The sequence below is a fragment of the Podarcis filfolensis genome (assembly GCF_964270895.1).
Source record: "Podarcis filfolensis genome assembly, chromosome: 4".
Classification (NCBI taxonomy): Eukaryota; Metazoa; Chordata; class Lepidosauria; order Squamata; family Lacertidae; genus Podarcis; species Podarcis filfolensis.
In genome coordinates, this window is record NC_139607.1 from 42,605,484 (window position 1) to 42,622,891 (window position 17,408).

The 17,408-nt window shown below is 39.4% G+C and overlaps 1 long non-coding RNA gene across 3 annotated transcripts in view; it reads left to right on the top strand.

The window, feature by feature from the left end:
* Window positions 1-17,408, top strand: part of LOC310762017 — a 556,856-nt gene that overhangs the window by 35,531 nt on the left and 503,917 nt on the right. For all 3 annotated transcript variants that reach the window (XR_014547787.1, XR_014547788.1, XR_014547789.1), the window contains exon 2: window positions 3,345-3,442. This is a non-coding gene — a long non-coding RNA (uncharacterized lncRNA). The remainder of the gene's footprint in view (window positions 1-3,344; window positions 3,443-17,408) is intronic.

The following is a 17,408-nucleotide window of genomic DNA, read 5'->3' on the forward strand; positions in this document are numbered from 1 at the left end:
AGTCACACTTCTCTGAAGTGTTTGTTGTGGGGGAGGAAGGGAAAGGAGAATGTTAGCCGCTTTGAGACTTCTTCAGGTAGTGATAAAGTGGGATATCAAATCCAAACTCCTCCTCTTCTTCTTCTATTATAGCTCTTCCTTTATGCCAACTTGTTGTGCATTATGTCTATTATTAGGAATAAAAAAGAATCTTAGTGTATATTCCGCTTCTTTGGTTGATTGTTTTGCTGAAGTCCACTTTTCTTGATGATTGCATGGGACCAATTTATAGTCATACCTGGGTTCTCAAACGTAATCTGTTCTGGAAGTCCGTTCAACTTCTGAAACGTTCAGAAACCAAGGCACGGCTTCCAATTGGCTGCAGGAGCTTTCTGCACTCAAGCAGAAGCCCCGTCGGACATTTGGCTTCAGAAAAACATTCAGAAACTGGAACACTTCTGGGTTTTTGGCGTTCGGGAGCCAAAATGTACGAGTACCAAGGAGTTTGAGAACTAAGGTACAACTGTATATGGTAGAATGTTCCTATTACTTTTTACATTCCCAACACAAAAGTGCCAGTTATTTAACTATGCTATTAGGAATACTTCTGAAAAGCATCCTTTTGAAACATTTTATCACTATTGTGTGCATATGAGTGGATGAGTTCAGAGTTCAGTCTTCCTGTTGCAAACATGTTCTGTGTACTTCTATAAGCCAATCATTTTTATAGATAATTTTAGATGCATTCCTTTAAAATGCTGTAATTCTATGTAGAGTTTTGTGCATAGGTATCCTATAGGGACATCTCCTTCTGCATAATTGTGCCCTAGTCTGTGGCCCAGACTGGTATAGTGAATGTTAGATTTTTAATATTATGCCAGCTGGGAATGTTATGCATGAGAAAATGCGGAATCTCCCTAATGAATAGAGTTTACTTAATGTGTGCCTTTTGCTAAGAAAGAGTTAAGTGAAGCATTTATACCATATAAACTTTGCTCTTTTGCATTAAAATGTTTTTATTCATGTTGAAGATTTCTCTTTCACCCATGGCTATTGTTTGTCAGTAACAGCTAGCTTTTGTGAAGTTAATAAATGTGCATAATAAGGACATAAAGGTATGGGGAAGTAATACTGTAATCCTTTTGTTTGGATAATCAGTCTAATGTATGCAAATTAAACCTTATTAGTACTAGGGTTTTGTGTCTGCTTATCAAAATGTGCCATTTTCATGAAAATTGGAAGTCCATTATATAAAGTTATTATTAACAATCATTTAGGAATTATATACGGTATGCAAATTAAAGTTGATTACAACTAATTAAGGGCTTTCTTTGTTATTTGACCTTGTCTGCTTTTTATGTAAATATGTTTCTTTTGGTCTGGCATATTTTTAGACTCAGAAAAGTATATTAAGACAAGTTATATTATGTATTTTAATATTTTTTTGTGTATGGCATCAAAAGCCCCTTGCCATTGTCTAGGCACCTTGTTCTTCACCAGCTTGTACAGACAGATGAGAGTCTGATGCACTTAGCTGGAGATCTGAGGACTCTGCTTCAAGACTGTATACTGTCAGCGAGAGGGGACAATCACAGCTCCAAGGACCTTCAGCTGAAATTGATCTATAATCCACCATGAAACATAAACAGTTTTCATGCCAGAATACCCTTTTGTTCCACACTTTATTGAACAGAGTAAGGCTATGAGATACCGATCGCCAGATAAAACTAAGCAATAAATGATCATTCACCCTATTTGCAAGGTGCATTGCAGAATGTAATAGTTCAATGCCTATCTTGTTGAAACCATTCATCTAAGAACAGATGCTTGTTAACTTTTAAAACATAGCACACCCGGTAACAACAAATCACCTTTAGCAAGGGCTGTTAAAAGTATCAAAATCAGAATGCGAAAGTGTAATTGGAGTTGTGCCAGGCTGAGGGAGGGGCTCAATATATAGAATAAATTTATTTTACCTACCATACCCTGCATGTTTCTACGTATTGCAGAGGTGGTGAATTAACTGACATGTTAACCAGTTAACCTAGCATGAAGGGCATGCAATAGCTGCCATATTGTCGGCACATCAAAGATAGGTAATCAATATCTTAATGATTCCCATTGTCTTGAAATCTCAGTGAAAAAAACAAAACAAAAAAAGCCTCAAACCAAAAAAACCAACCAACAGAGAAGTCTGCAGACATCAATGAGGGAAGGCATGGAGCATATCACTTATTCTACTTATGTTGTATTGTATTTTGACTGTACATTTTTAAATCGTATTTTGAATTGTTGTAACCCTTCCCGAGACCTTAGGATGAAGGGCAAGTAATATTTTAAAATACACCTACTCCTACTAATTTTGTCTTAATGGCTGCATTTACATGCAACACTAGTTACTTGTTTATATGTCCTCCAAAACTCGCACCCTCTCCTTTCTCCTGCACACCTGTGAAAAGATAGGAAGTTCATACTTGTATTTGACTAACTGTGGTTTAGTGTGCCATCTGAATCCTAAACTGTGGTTAATTTGAACTCTGCTTAGTAAACAGAAGCCAGCTTCATAACCTATGGTTTGAAGTTGACTTGTTTCCACCACCATTGCACCAAGCAAAAATGTTTCTTTTTAACCAGGCCTTTGGTTGATTTGATTGACATCCTATGCCCTTTTAAAATGTGGGGTTTTTTTGCGGGGTGGTGGTGGTGGGAGGGAGAGAGAGGTGTGTGGGGGGGAGAGGAATATTAATCACTTATTGTGCAAGTTTGGATAACACTGCAAGCAGTGATTAATCGAAGATGGAAGTGAAAGCTTTCAAACTCCTCCTTAAGGGTAGACCAGGTTTAGGATGAACTGTACAAGCTTGTGGGGTGACTCGACTTGTTCTTATCCAAAACTATGGTTTAACATTACATCCAACCTGGAATGTGATACAGTTGCTGTGATATTCTGCTTCAGAAGTACAGAGGTGAGCAAACTGAAGCAAGACATGGGCCCTGCCCATAGGTTAATGTGACTAAGAGTGGGTTTCAATGTCTTTGTATGTCCCTTTGGCTGTGTAAATATTATCATTTACTCTGTATCCAGTGCATCACTGCCACTGCTTCTGAAGCCATGTGCACACAACAATAGCCACAATCCAATGCTGTAGCTTCTTAAAAAACACTACTGTTAGATGTGTTTCCCCTCAAAACAGTTTCCATTCGAACTGAAAATGTAAGGTACATTAACTTCACAGTTGAACTGAGGTGTGTACATTTGAGACAGCTGTTGCGTGTGCACAACATTCCCTATATATTTATTTTCTGCTAACCTGACACAAGTTGCCAAAGTGCTTCTGGCCTTTGTTCTCCTTTCTTGTTCCCAGAACCAGCAACTCCTGTTACTTGCAAAATGACTGGGAAACTGCCACGTGATCCTCAGAGAGCGAGAGAGACTCAAAGACAACAAGACAACAAGAATTAGGTAGGCTGAGCCCATTTAGCCCCCTACCCTATTTCATCCCTGGATTGCCCACATGTGCACTAAACACAGTCCACAATAACCAATGAGAGCTGGAAAGGTATGACAATGTAGCTGTGGATGTCCGGAAACATTATACTAATAATGATTGTTCCCATAGTACCTTTTGTAGTAGTACCATTTTTATCTCATAACCAAAACCAACAGTTGAAAAAAGAGTAATTTTCCCCAACAGCCTACAAAAATATTAATGTATATGGATTAGAGGAATGTAGTCAGAAGCATGTAAGGTAAGGGTTCAGTGAAGCTAGTGGAATATAAAGTATGAATGTCAGATGGCTTTCTGTAGGAAAGGTATTCCAGAAATAATCTTATACTGGGGGTAGCCAATGTGGTACCCTCCAGATATTGTTGAACTCCCAACTCCCTTCAAACCCTGCCAGCGTGACCAAATATCAAGCATATTGCAGTAGTGGAAGGAACCCCATGGGGCAACTATAGCAGCAAAACCAGATGCCTTCATCTGCCCCAGTTGCAATGAATCAGGCATAGGCAAACTTGGCCCTCCAGATGTTTTTGGCCTACAAGTCCCATCATCCCTAGCTAACAGGACCAGTGGTCAGGGATGACGGGAGTTGTAGTCCCAAAACATCTGGAGGGCCGAGTTTGCCTGTGCCTGCAATAAAACATGTCTCTTCCATATTGCTGTGTATGCCCGCAGAAGGCACTGTAACTCTCCAATGGTTTGACTTTGCTCCTGATGGCGCACACTTTCATTGTTTCTCGAGACAGATGGATGCCAACAAAAGTCCAGCAACGTCTGGAGGGCACCATACTGGTGAAACCTTCCTTATAAACACTTACCTGGGTACAATAGCCATGGAAATTGTAGATAGATTTGATGAGTTAGAAATGGTCTATTTAAGAGAATTGTGTCAAGCAGGTCATTGTGACATTTGTACAGAATAGCAGAGTTTATGAAGAGGCACCTGAAAGTCATTTTAATTGCTTAAGAACAGTTGCTCATTTGCATTACAAAACAGCATGGACAGTAGAAGTATTACAAGTGAAGGCTAAAAATAAAATAAAATAAAATAAAATTCCAAACTCCTGAACTCTTTTAATTCAATCAGAATTTAATATGCAATTAAAACTAATTATCTCATAATGAATGTAGAGACACATGATTATTGCATCATTTCCATAAGAGACTTGCATATTAACTTGTATAATTTTTGGTTTCACAATGGAGGTGGAGGGTTAGATGATTTTGTCTCCCAAATGCCTGCATTTTCTTCATGACCTTGTTTGTGGTGGTGATTGTACTGCTGGGAAGGCATCTCAAATGAATTTAGGCAGCTGCAGTATTAAAAGTAGATTTCTTTGAACAGAAATACACTTTAAATGTTGCTTTTCTCCATCGGCTTCAATAAGCAAAATCAGAACTTTGTGATGGATAAACCCAGCTGCTTGAAAGTGTAAAGAGAAGGAAGTGATTTGAAGAACAACCCACAGATAAGCAGATGCAAAAAATAAATAAATACTGTACCTCCTTGGTAGCATTGAGAAGAACATTGAGATAATATGGAAAAACATGAAAGAAGGTAATACAGATATCAGAATAGCCTCCCACAATCCTTGTGTGGGTAGCCTTTTTGTACTTCTAATGAGAACAGAGATGTTTTGGAATGCAAAGCAGGAAACATTGCTATCTGAATTTATTGCTGCGTCTCATTTAAGATCCTTTCATTTCCTATTGGCAAGGCTTCATTTTAGGAAACCTGATTAAAACTAAATAGTCAAAACTCCCCTTGTGCATTATTCCACTCTTTTGTGTATAACAGATTGTGTGTTGCCCTATGATCTAGGACCATTCTGTGTTAACCACCCTCCCCCATCTGTATAAAACTTTTATCTTAATAATACTCCCATTCACTTGCATCTTTGTCTATCAGAATTGTTTGGATGGTCACTTTTTGGATATTTGAAGCCAATACTATACATGTGTTTCCATGTGTAAACCATAAGGAACTACAGTGGTACCTCGGGTTAAGTACTTAATTCGTTCCGGAGGTCCGTTCTTAACCTGAAACTGTTCTTAACCTGAAGCACCACTTTAGCTAATGGGGCCTCCTGCTGCTGCCGCGCGATTTCTGTTCTCATCCTGAAGCAAAGTTCTGAACCTGAGGTACTATTTCTGGGTTAGCGGAGTCTGTAACCTGAAGCGTATGTAACCTGAAGCGTATGTAACCCGAGGTACCACTGTATAAACATGATAAGTAACTTCAGGGAAGACTTTTGGTTTGTGAGATGATCCCTGAAACCCATGTGTTGATTACCTCACTTACTATGCAGAAATATCTAAGGTGGAACAGTTTGGCAGCTGGGAAACTCTTTTTCAATATTTATTAATGGTATAACCTTTTAAAGAGTAATACTTTATTATTTGTGGCTTTAGTATAGCTTTAATATGGGCCTCTTCAGGCTTGATGCTTAGTTATGCAGGTCTGCCATGTTTGACAAAGCATATTGTAAACCTAAAGGTAAAGGTACCCCTGACCATTAGGTCCAGTCGCGGACGACTCTGGGGTTGTGGTGCTCATCTCGCTGTATAGGCGGGGGAGCCAGCATCTGTCCGCAGACAGCTTCTGGGTCATGTGGCCAGCATGACTAAGCCACTTCTGGCGAACCAGAGCAGCGCACGGAAATGCCGTTTATTGTAAACCTAGACAACACCAAAATAATGATATAGGTCATCCCCTAGAGATATGGTTTTTTCAGACAAAATAATCAAAATATTTAATATTGTAATTATGAACAAACAGTTCAAAACAGCCCAAAAACTTGTTGCATATCAGTTGTGATCTGCTCCAGTGATTGACTGAATTGCTATGATGTCATTCTAAGACTGTATACATATGATACCTTTCATTAAAGCACAATTGAAGCAAAGAATTGTGGGCATTGTAATTTGCCCCTCACAGAGGTACAAGGTGTGCCAACTTGAATGAAATATGGGGGGAGGCAGGTAAGCCCTGCCCTGCACCCCCCATTTGAATGGCAATACCCATCAACTTCGATGGGGCAGTGCCCTCAAATATTTTATTGGGGTTAAGGGACCTCAGCCCCTAGGTGTTGGCTCCTATGATTCCTAGCAACCTTTAACAAACTACAGAATTCTTTGGGCAGGAGGAGAGGATGTGTTTTGAATTTGCTCTAAAGTTATAGCGTGTACCAAATCCCTAGAATGAAATTTCAGTGACATAATTTCAAGTAACAATGTGGTTGTTATGAGAGAAGTGAAGATTATTGTGAGGAAGGGATAAATGTATAGGAGAAGAAAGGGGAGAACTGTACCCTTGTTGATTGTTGCATGTGAATAGTTATGCAAGTGTACAGCTCAACAATTTGTTACAAATGTACACAGGTTGCACACTTGTTGAATGTAATGTGTGCACATACCTTAATGCAGGGCATAGTATGTAGAATGAGAAGCAAGGTCATACTTTTAGCTCCCTCCTCCAAGATTACATTTTTTTCTTTCACCAACAGCATATTGCAGCTATGGAGTCTATAGATGACAGTTTCTGATGGGTACGTCATCTACAATGGGGGAAGGCGAATACAAACCAATTGCCCTATCTTTCCCTCCCCCTATGAAACGAAAAAGGCAATCCATAAACATGTGTGATGATGCCTCATACACTGTCTTCATAATAGACAAATGAAACTAGGCAAAGAGCGTATATATTATTCATTTTGATATCTAACATTATGGAGTAGCTTTAGAATGTGGAACAAGTTTTGTAATAGGGTGAAAATAGGGCGATAACTGTCACCATAATGGGTTGATCTCTTTCTGCTTAATTTTCTTTTAAGATTCCATTTTGCAACAGAGGAGAGCAGCTCCGTACTTTGTGTTTCAGGACAAGTGTTTCTATTTCCCTCCCAATTAGATTGTCAACCTTTGATCTTATGTCTTATCAAGCCCCTTCCCTTTCCGCTATCCTGGAATGTAATAATTGCTCAGCAGTGCTACAAAGTATTTCAGCTTTAAAGAACACCATGATTTATCTAAGTATTTGTTTGCAGGGGAGCACTGGGTCTTCAAGTCTGGGTAGGAGGAATCTTATGTTGGATACCTACCCAGCCTGTCACTGAGGACACATTTATCACAAGCATAAATTTTCATACGATCATTGGAGAAGATGTTTGAATGGAAATAGCATGAAGCCTTATCAGCTAAATAACAATGCATATTAGAACACCCATTACACATCTGTAGGCATTAATTTATGTTGGAAGAACTGGAGCTCCACAGAACAGGCAGACTTACTAAATTGACAGATCACCAAGAGGGTTATGGGCTCTAACAGGAACATGGTTATTAAATAATGTATTAATAGATGGTCTGTAGTCGCTAGGAATGAATGAATGAATCTTATCATTTTTGCTTCTCTCAGTTTCTCATTTCTAGTTTAGTTCACCCGATTTCCACATCAGTTTGCAGTGCTAAAAAAAATGCATGAAAATTCATATACATTTTTATGGGTGTTTTGCCTAATGTACACATTTTTGCAAGCTGTTTTCTTAATACATTAATTTCATTAATAGCATTTGTGTGTGTGTGTGTGTGTGTGTGTGTGTATATACTTTCTATTAATAAATACATTTTTCTGTGCATGTCTTTTGGTATCACAAAAACTGGAAAAGTGTGAATTTCAATTGATAGCTACATTTCAGTTTACAGGTTGGTGTGCAAATGCAAATTAGGGAGGTTTGCATGAAAACTGAGAACTGAACAAATCCCCCCCCAATATAGTCATCTATAGTTATCCTAATACTGTAGTAAATCTCATTGGCCACACCCACACATCCACCCTGAATTAAGGCAGGAAAAATTGAAAGGTTGAATTCCTAATAAACAATGTTATATGAACTGTAAGTTATATCTGTGTATAATATAAATGTTTGTAGGCTTTCTAAGATTCTCAGATGGAGACACTGTTCTGGTAGAGTAACAGCATGTCAGGAGATACCAGTAGCAAAACTGTGTGGATGATATCTAGTGTTAGTTATACTCAGAGGAGAGCCAATGGACTTACCGGTAAGTAACAACTTCATTTATTTCAATGAGTCTGCTCTGAATATGTCTTAGTTGGATATCACCCTATGTAAGTAATTATGCCTAGCAGTCTAACCAGATTTCATATTGGGGATAAAATAATACCTCCTGCTTTACATCTGTAGTGTATGATTAACTGTATGGTTCATACTAAGATGGTTTCCCTACATGATGCCTATTGGCCATGTGAGCTGGTCACCAGGTTCGGGAGAGTGGTTTCTCTGCTCCAGTTCATGTGATCTCTATACTAAGCTCCATTCTAGAATAAACATCATCAGAACACAACTGTTCCTGAACTCACAGCCATGTTGGAGCTTCCCAGATGAGAGTGTGAGTGGAGAAATAGTACCTGCAGCCAAAGACTAGGGATTAGTAGTTAATATACTTTCCACTGAAAATATTTTAATGCAGTTAAATCAACTTGCAGCAATATTCAAACCAAATTATGTTGTCTTGCCTTCTCATTCCCAAGTCTCAGCACACATTGTTCTTTGTTTTAATTAGTTTTTATTGGGTTTTTTTTTGTATTACAAAGCAAACAGATAAACAGGGAACGACGCATCTCTTGTCTCCACTTGCAATTCATAGTCTTTTTCATGGTTCATTTACATTTGGTGAGAGACATTTTTGTCATAGACATCTTACAGTTGGGGGAAAGGAGAGGCGGAGAGAGATGGGGATATTGTTCTTTTATTCTACTCCCTGTTATTAGTGTGTGTGTGGGGGGGGGGTTGTGTCAGCATCACATGAGTAGATGCTTTGTTTCTGTATTTATTTATTTATTTTTATTGATTTTGCAAGAGGTTAGGGGTTCCTGAGCTTGGTTGGGGGTATTTAGCTGATTGCGATGTGGCTTATTTGTGTGAGGGAGGTGGGCTAGGTTGTTGGGTCAGGTTAGCCATATTGATTTGTATGCTGTTGGAGAGGATAGGTCATTGTCCTGTTGTACTGCATATGTAATAAAGGGGAACCACTCTGGGTTGAAGGCATCCTCCGTAGCTTGTTCCTGTGCTAGTTTGAATTTGTCGGTTAACTTTTCTAGTAGGGCCATTTTCCATATGTTTTGGTACCTGTGGCCTATGTTCACTCCTGATAGGTGCTTCCAGTGTCTAGTTATGGTATTTCTAGCTGCTGAGAGTAAGTGACATGAGTTCCTTGTAGAGTGTGTGTGTGTGTGTGTGTGGGTGGGTGGGTGGTTGTCCCGGAAGATATACAAAGGGCAAGTTCTGGATTTACAGCTGTTATTTGTTGTTATAAAATGATAATCAAGTGAAAGTTTCCAAATATCAGGAACCAGAAGTATCTTGAGTTACTAACAATTTAGGGTTGCTATCCTGTACCCATTTACCTGGCATTCAGACTGACTTCTGAGTGGATATGCATATGACATTAGTATTTGTGAAACATAATCCCCAATTTAAGGTTTGGTTACCTCATGTATAATGTGTCCCAGCCATTATTCAGATACTTAGATGATGTCTGTTAATGTTGCTAAGCCACTCCATGCTCTTCTCTTGTTGTGCAATAAAACTCCAATTTAATTGGATGGAAAATTGATAAAATATTGGTTAAAATTGTATTGTGTCATGCTGCTGCTTGTGTCTGTAGATCTGAATTAAAATTAATTCACAAAATTTGCTTAATAGAAGTGGCTTCATGTGCTTGATGCATTATGGCCTAGATTTGCTCATCCCATTAAATCATTAAACTACTGTTTCTACTTTGAATGATGGCTAAGAACTGAGAACAAGGACCCTCCAAAAGATTCTTGGCATTGTCCCCTCAGAACCCAAGTAGCATTCTGAAGAATGAGACTATCTGGTTAATCAGGCTCGAGAGCTACCTTTTTAACCTGCAGAACATTTTGAAACAAATGTCTGAGATGTCAAGGTCAAGGTGTTTGATGCAAAAATGATACTGGACTAGATTAACAACCACATTTATATTTAAGTATTATTCAGCTTATAGTCTAGACTGTGGCTGAGATCCAAATAGCCATGAAGATCACCAAAAACATCCTTGACTTTGGGGAGTGGCTTGGTGTATGCCAAAAGGGTTGAAGTCAGGTGGGGCTCTGAAGCCATGCTGAATATTATGGCTGCTAGCAATTCCTTAGGGCCAAGGTTTCCCAATCTTTCTGAGTCCACGGCTCCCTTGATCTACTACATTCTTTCTGCAGCACCCCTGTGGGACTTAGAAAGCTTCTCACCCTTTTTCTGAACAAAGAACAACAAAGAAACAAGGATGCATTTCAAATAAACAGTACAAAAACAATTTTGTAATACCATAACAGAGCAGTAACATAGCCAAACAATAGCAGATGTAATATAACCCCCCCAAAACCCCACATTCCAATACTTGAACTTAACAAGTTTATTTCAATAGCATGCAGCACCCAATTGCAAAAAGAACAAGTGAGCTTCGTGGTCCTAGAAGCACCCGTCCCATGATGTTGCTCACCGTCCTTCACCTGCAGCAGCTTCTTCCAAGGGCAAAGGGTGGACCATTCCCCATGATAAAAAGCAAACTCTGCCCCAGTAAACATATCTTAAAAGGTAAAACTTATTTTAAAAGGTAGTTATATATGAATTAACTGGATTATAGAGAATTTCTCATGAAGGAAAGGAGGCATTATATAGCTAGAGAATAAAGCTGGCCATCTATGCTAAAGGTTATGGGCAGTATTCAACTAAATAATGGCATGAGCAGAATGACCTCCACTTGCACAGCAGCAGGACTCCCCTCCTCTCTCCTCACCCATGCATACAACCCCCCCATCTGCTCTAGAGGGATGGGAACCCCCAAAACAGATTTAAGGTGAGTGCGGGGGGAATGGAGAGATGGGCAAGTCTCCGCACATGTGCAACTACTTTGTTGCATACCATCCTAAGTACTAGCAATGCTGGACATTGTACTAGCACCTGGACGTTGCCAGACAGCTGCTGAAATGGATGTCTGGAAGAATATGTCATAAAGCCTTAAAGCACAGCCAACATGGTGCCTAGTTGGCTGGGCTGGAGGGCACTAAAAAAAGGTCAAAAGGACCCTACATTAGCTGCACATGGATTAAAGAAGGATTGGGTTTGTTTCTGGGCTAAGGATATAAGTCTTGAAGAAAACAGTTTCTTAGTTACAGCGTTGACATCCCCTGTTCTACATTAATCTCTCTTCTATTTATCTAGATGATTTCTGAGTGAAACAATAATCATTTTGTTGCATGTAATGCGCTCCCTAGAATCTCTAAGGCATTTTAGCATGAGCACCAGGCTAAAACAGGTCTTCACAGGTGGTGGCATTTCTTTTAGCTTCACGATGTCAGCATTAAACAGGATTTTCTTTCTCTCAGGTATTTCGGATAATATTCATGAATTATAAATAAAAGGAAGGAAAACAAAATTCCTGTTCGGGTTTATAGTTCCCATTTACATTTAGTATTGAACAACAATAATCAAGTACCATGTGATTTGCAACCCCCTCCGCATGTAACAAGCTCATCAGTGTACAATTTTGAGTAAAAGCTAAAAGGATAAAAAAGCCGTAAATATCAGACAAGGGAAAAAGAAAGAGAAAGGAAAAATAAATAACAGGATAATATTTTAATGGACTGCCGATGAATCGGAACAAAACTCCTGCCAGTGCTGGTACACTCCATTCTTAGAATCATCAAGCCACCATCTCTTTGGTATTGTCAAGATCTGTATATCATATCTTTCATTGCTCTTTATTTGTCTTTGTCTCCCTCCGCTTGACTGGTAACATACAGTAGCCTTGCAATGTATACTTATTTCAAGACTGACTGCAGTGGTTATAAATACCTCTCTTGGACTGAAAGAGGCAAGTTAAAAAAGAAGCAATAAGCTTTAGTGGATGGGATACTAAGCTGCTTCAGAATAAGGGGTTTCTGTCAATGAAGCATCATGAAATAAAAGTGCCAGCCTTTTCACTTCTTATAGCCTGAAAGAAGAAAATCTTTTATCAGAACAGGTCTAAAGTGGTAATGAGTGTCTTTGCCTCTGACAGGTTATTGGAAGCATAACTTGGGTAAAGGATACAGGCTCCAATAAGTTAGATACTGGAGCTGAAGTAGGATTATGGGGCATTATTTTTACAGTCTGTTTGTACCTTAAAATAAAATAATGTTACATTAACATAGAACAGGATCTGGTTGAAATAAACAAAAGGACCTGCCCAAATCTGATCTGGTAATAATCTGGACAAAACAGATTTTATCCTCTAGATATCCCCTGACTATGTGCAATGTTAATCTAGACCACCTTGAACAATTTGATACGATCAGCCTATTGGGACACCTTACTGCTCACCCCAACACCACTCCTCTATTGCTTGTTGTCCAAATTCCAATAATCTCCCTAGCTGGTTTTCTGTTGCTGGGGTATTAAAATATTTGTCACTGATTTTAATATTTTTTGTAATGTGCTCCTTGAATTCTCTCCTCTCCCCGCATCCCATATTGATTGTTTGAATTTATTTTCCCAGTGTTTATGTTCCTATTTGTTCTCATTTGGACAAAGAAACCCTTTTTGCCTTGAATATATTCCTTGACGCTGCTCATTAAACCATGCTGGCATCCTCTTAGTCTTAGTTGTGCTTTTTCTGATCTGTATACATTTTAGCTAAGTTTATGTTGTTTGTGGTGTTGAAAAAGACCATAACATTATGGAGACATTTGATCCTCTTGACTTTTCCTTTCATAATAAGCTGTTTTTCATAACAAACTGTTCTTTGTGCCTTCTGAGAAATTGTCCTCTTCTATTTTTTCCTCACCCTTGTACTAAATCTGACACAGCCCTCACTCTGCTGGATTTAGCAAGTATAAGAGCTATGTGTACTGAGGCCTTTGAAAAGAGTAAAGTGAATTGCTTCCCATATGTTCAAGGCAAAATGCTATTCTTTCTACAGTGGAGTGCGGGAACCATTGTCCAAACCTGGTCCACCAGCAGGACCAGCCTAAGACATTTTGCAGCTTGAGGGGAACCAGAAAATGGCACCCCTGGAAATCCTAGAAATTGTATTTTGCTAAGGGTGCTGGGTTAGATCAGGGACTGTTGAGCTCAAGAACCACCTGTAGCTCTCCAAGCCTCTCTGTCAGGGTTCAGGCTACCCCCTCTCCTGCTTTGCACCTACTTGGAGTGTGTTTTACTGACTGAAATGTGTCTTTGGATGGAGAGGAGGTGCTGGGTGGTGGGACAGCACTCAGCCCTGCTTCCTTGCCACTGCTCCCCATTTTGTTGAATGACCTCTCAACTTTGCACCATGGCTTACTAGCTGGATACTGAAACTGCTCTCTTGCAGAGCTTGGCGCATGCACTCAGTACTTGCGTGAGATTCTGTGGGTTAGCGGTTTGATAGAGGTATGGAAAGGAAGGGAAACCATGGTGCCATGAAATGGGGAGGAGAAATGCTATGGTGAAGCAAGGGGGACAAAATGGAGAAGGAAAATGGGTCTGGGGAAGGAGAGGGAAAGCGTGTGGTGAAGCAAGGGGCCCTTCTAAACCAGGTATTGACAAATATCGTCAGATAAACAGTGCTGAGCAGTGTGTGTATATGAAGGCTGAGGAAGGCAAATCGGTTTTTTGTACGTGAAGGAAAATAAGGTCTAGGTGAGCTTGATAATGTGATGCTGTTTATTTTGGGAAGATGCATAGTGGTCCTTTCGCAAAGAAGGCTGTCAGGCTCTCTGACACTGTGCTAGAGAAGGCCTTATGAGTGCCAAAGTAATTAGATAAGCAGCAGATCAATGAGGCAGAGAACAAAAGCCTTCATCGCTGCTCCACACTCTTCAGTTCTCTCCTGTTTCCTTCTCCCTTTATAATTTTTTCATTCTTCTTTGTCTTTCTCTCTTAGCCACTTGCCTTATTCTGACAACATGATTACTTAATACTTACCTGCCAAATTAACTGACTTATTTTACCAACTGGGTGGATATGCAGTACCTTGACACTTGCTATTTGAGGAGCTAGCAGCTTTTTTTTCGGTCCGTGATGTATAAATAACAATAAAAATACATAGTGATGATTTGCTTTTCCAGAAATCTATATATGTTCTGAGTAACAAAGAGGTGGATATTATTTCTCTTTTGCCTATTTATTACAACAGGTGTGATAAAGGGGGGAAAAGCAGCAATCCAACAGGACATCCCCAGATAACTATTTGCCATTTCTATATCCATGCAGAAGAAAGCTTATAATGCAGTTACAATGACCGGAGTGGTGGTGGCCTAACCCCCAAGCCTTTATTTGTTCCCTCAGTATAGCTACCAAATTTGCTGGTGGCAAGGAAATATGTAGCGACAGCTGTTAAACACCCACAGGATCCTGCTTTATCAGGCCATGGGTCCATCTAGCTCAGTAATGTCCACATACTGATAGGTAATGGCTCTCCAGGGCTTCAGGCTGGAGTCTCTTTGAGCCCTACCAGGAGATGCTGGAGATTGACAGAATGCAACCATTCCATGTGTTCCCCAGCAAGAGCATTTGAAGAGACAAGAAGAAAAGGAGCATAGATAGAGCAAAATAAAAACTGTGGATCTTGCATATCTGTCTTTGAAAGTCTCAGATTCCACCTAAAAACAAAGTGGACATTCCAGTATAGAGCTGTTTACTGTTGTCTGAGAGAGTCAGGCAAATATTATTAAAACCATTTACCCTCCATTCCTCCAAAGCAATTCAAGACGGAGTGTTTTCAAGAGTTAGAGGGGATTTAATGGGCTTTACGGAAACCTCTTCTTGAAATCCATTACTTGTAAATTTGGCCTACCAATTATTTCTCTTGGGCTAATAACAATTTGCTTCATATTTGCTGTATGATTTTACCAGTATATCAATGAATTTACTGGTGGAATGATCCTATACAGGTGTTAAAGGGTCCACGAGATGACACAAAGTGGGGGTGGGTTTGCTGGTCTGCCTCCTCTGTTGCCTCCAAGTCACCTGGCCCTGTCATCATTGCAGAGAGCAGCAGTCCACAAGAATAGCATCCCACACTGTGGACATTCTCCTCTTACTAGGGCCAGGTGATGGTGACATAACCAAGGGATGGCAGTGAGTTAGCATTCCGCATAACCCCCATTTGCAGTAATACCTGAATTGGGCTCTAGTGATTCTAGGATCAACTGCTGAGCATCATAGTTGACCAGGGATGTGAACTTGATTTTTCCACATCTCAATGCAACCATCTAGCAGCTGCATCACCACACAAAGAAATTAACCTTGAATCTTGGTTGTGTAGAGCACGAAGAGTTTTGGAATGCTTAGCCTTACATTAACTTGCCATTTCTACTGTGTGTTTCCAAGAAAGCCTGAACTTAAAATAGGAAACGTTTAAATATTATTTCTATCTGCCTTGATCAATGTGAGACAGAGAGCAAAATGTAAGGGGATTTCAGGAGATGAGCCCCTGGAAAATATCTGTCTAGGACAGGTTGCTGTCAAGTGATCAATTTAGGCAGAATAGATGGGAACATTGATGATAATGTCCTTTGGGGACTACAGATTTGCAGTAGCACTTAAAACTCCCTTGATGTTTGGCAGTACGTATTACAACTCGACACAAAACACTGAATTCTTTTTATCTAGAAGCATCTCAATTTTGAATCAAGTTCTGGTTATTTAAAATATCAAGATTTTAGTGTGGATACAAGTTTCAGAGTTTAAGGGAAATGAAAGTGTGTGTGTGTGTGAGAGAGAGAAATAATATGATGGGAATAAAGTCTTCAGTTACATTACTCCTTTGCCTCACAATACAGATATAATTAATATATGCACGACTACTTGAAAATTACTTATTTCCACAAATTTGCATGGTGAACATTTGTTAAATGAATACTTGAAATTGCCTTAAATTTTTTTGAAAGGAAAAAGGTATTAGTTTCAGAGTGATTTTGGGATGACTGCTAAAATGTAGTGCATAATATAAACCTTAAATATTATTTTTTATTTTTGTGAACTTTCTTGGTGGAATGCTCATATTAATTGAAGAGGGAGTTGGCAGCAATTTTTGCCAGTGCAGCTTTCAGCAGCCCCATGAAAATTAACACCAAAGAGCATAGAAGAGGGTTCAGGGGCTATTGGGGGAAAGGGAGAATTTAGAGTTGCCATATTCTGAAAAGCAAAAAAGAGAACACACTTGTGTATGGATCCAGGGGATGCTGTGGCTTTAAACGATTCAGAGGCAATCTGGTTGCTTTCCTCCCCACCCCACTTGCCCAAATGTCCCCTCCCAGCTACCCTGCCTTGCTTGATGCCACTACTCTTTTGGTGAACTTCATATGTCATGTCAGAGGAGGCCTGACTTAAAACTCACAAAATGCAAGCTTTTAGGTTTTTATTTATCTATCATTAGTCATCATATTTAAATCACCAAGATGGCTTACAAGAAATGATGAAAAACATAAAAAGACATTATAAAAGTGCAGTTAAAATTAATGAACAGGCCAAGGACTCAGCTATACAGTTGCAAATAAAATGTTTTAAGTGTGTTTTAAGTGCAATATAAAATGTGACACTGGATGGAGATCATGAGCCTTATGGAAAATTCAATGTATTTTTTAAAGCACTTTTTTAAAAAAAGTATTTTTAGATTGGTTTTTATATGTGTCTAGATTCCACTGAAGTGCCAGCCATGATATGGCAAAATGCAAACTTTGGAAGTATGGAAAAATATAGGTTTCTCTCCATCTGCCTGCAGGATAAAATAGAAGTAGCCTTGTGGATATATCCATTGAGAAGAGGCCACCCTAGAAAAAGCTAGTCAAAGATGATGTTAACATCTCTACATGGTCCCAATGTACAGGATGGATGTGGGGGAGGAGGTGCTCCCTAAGGC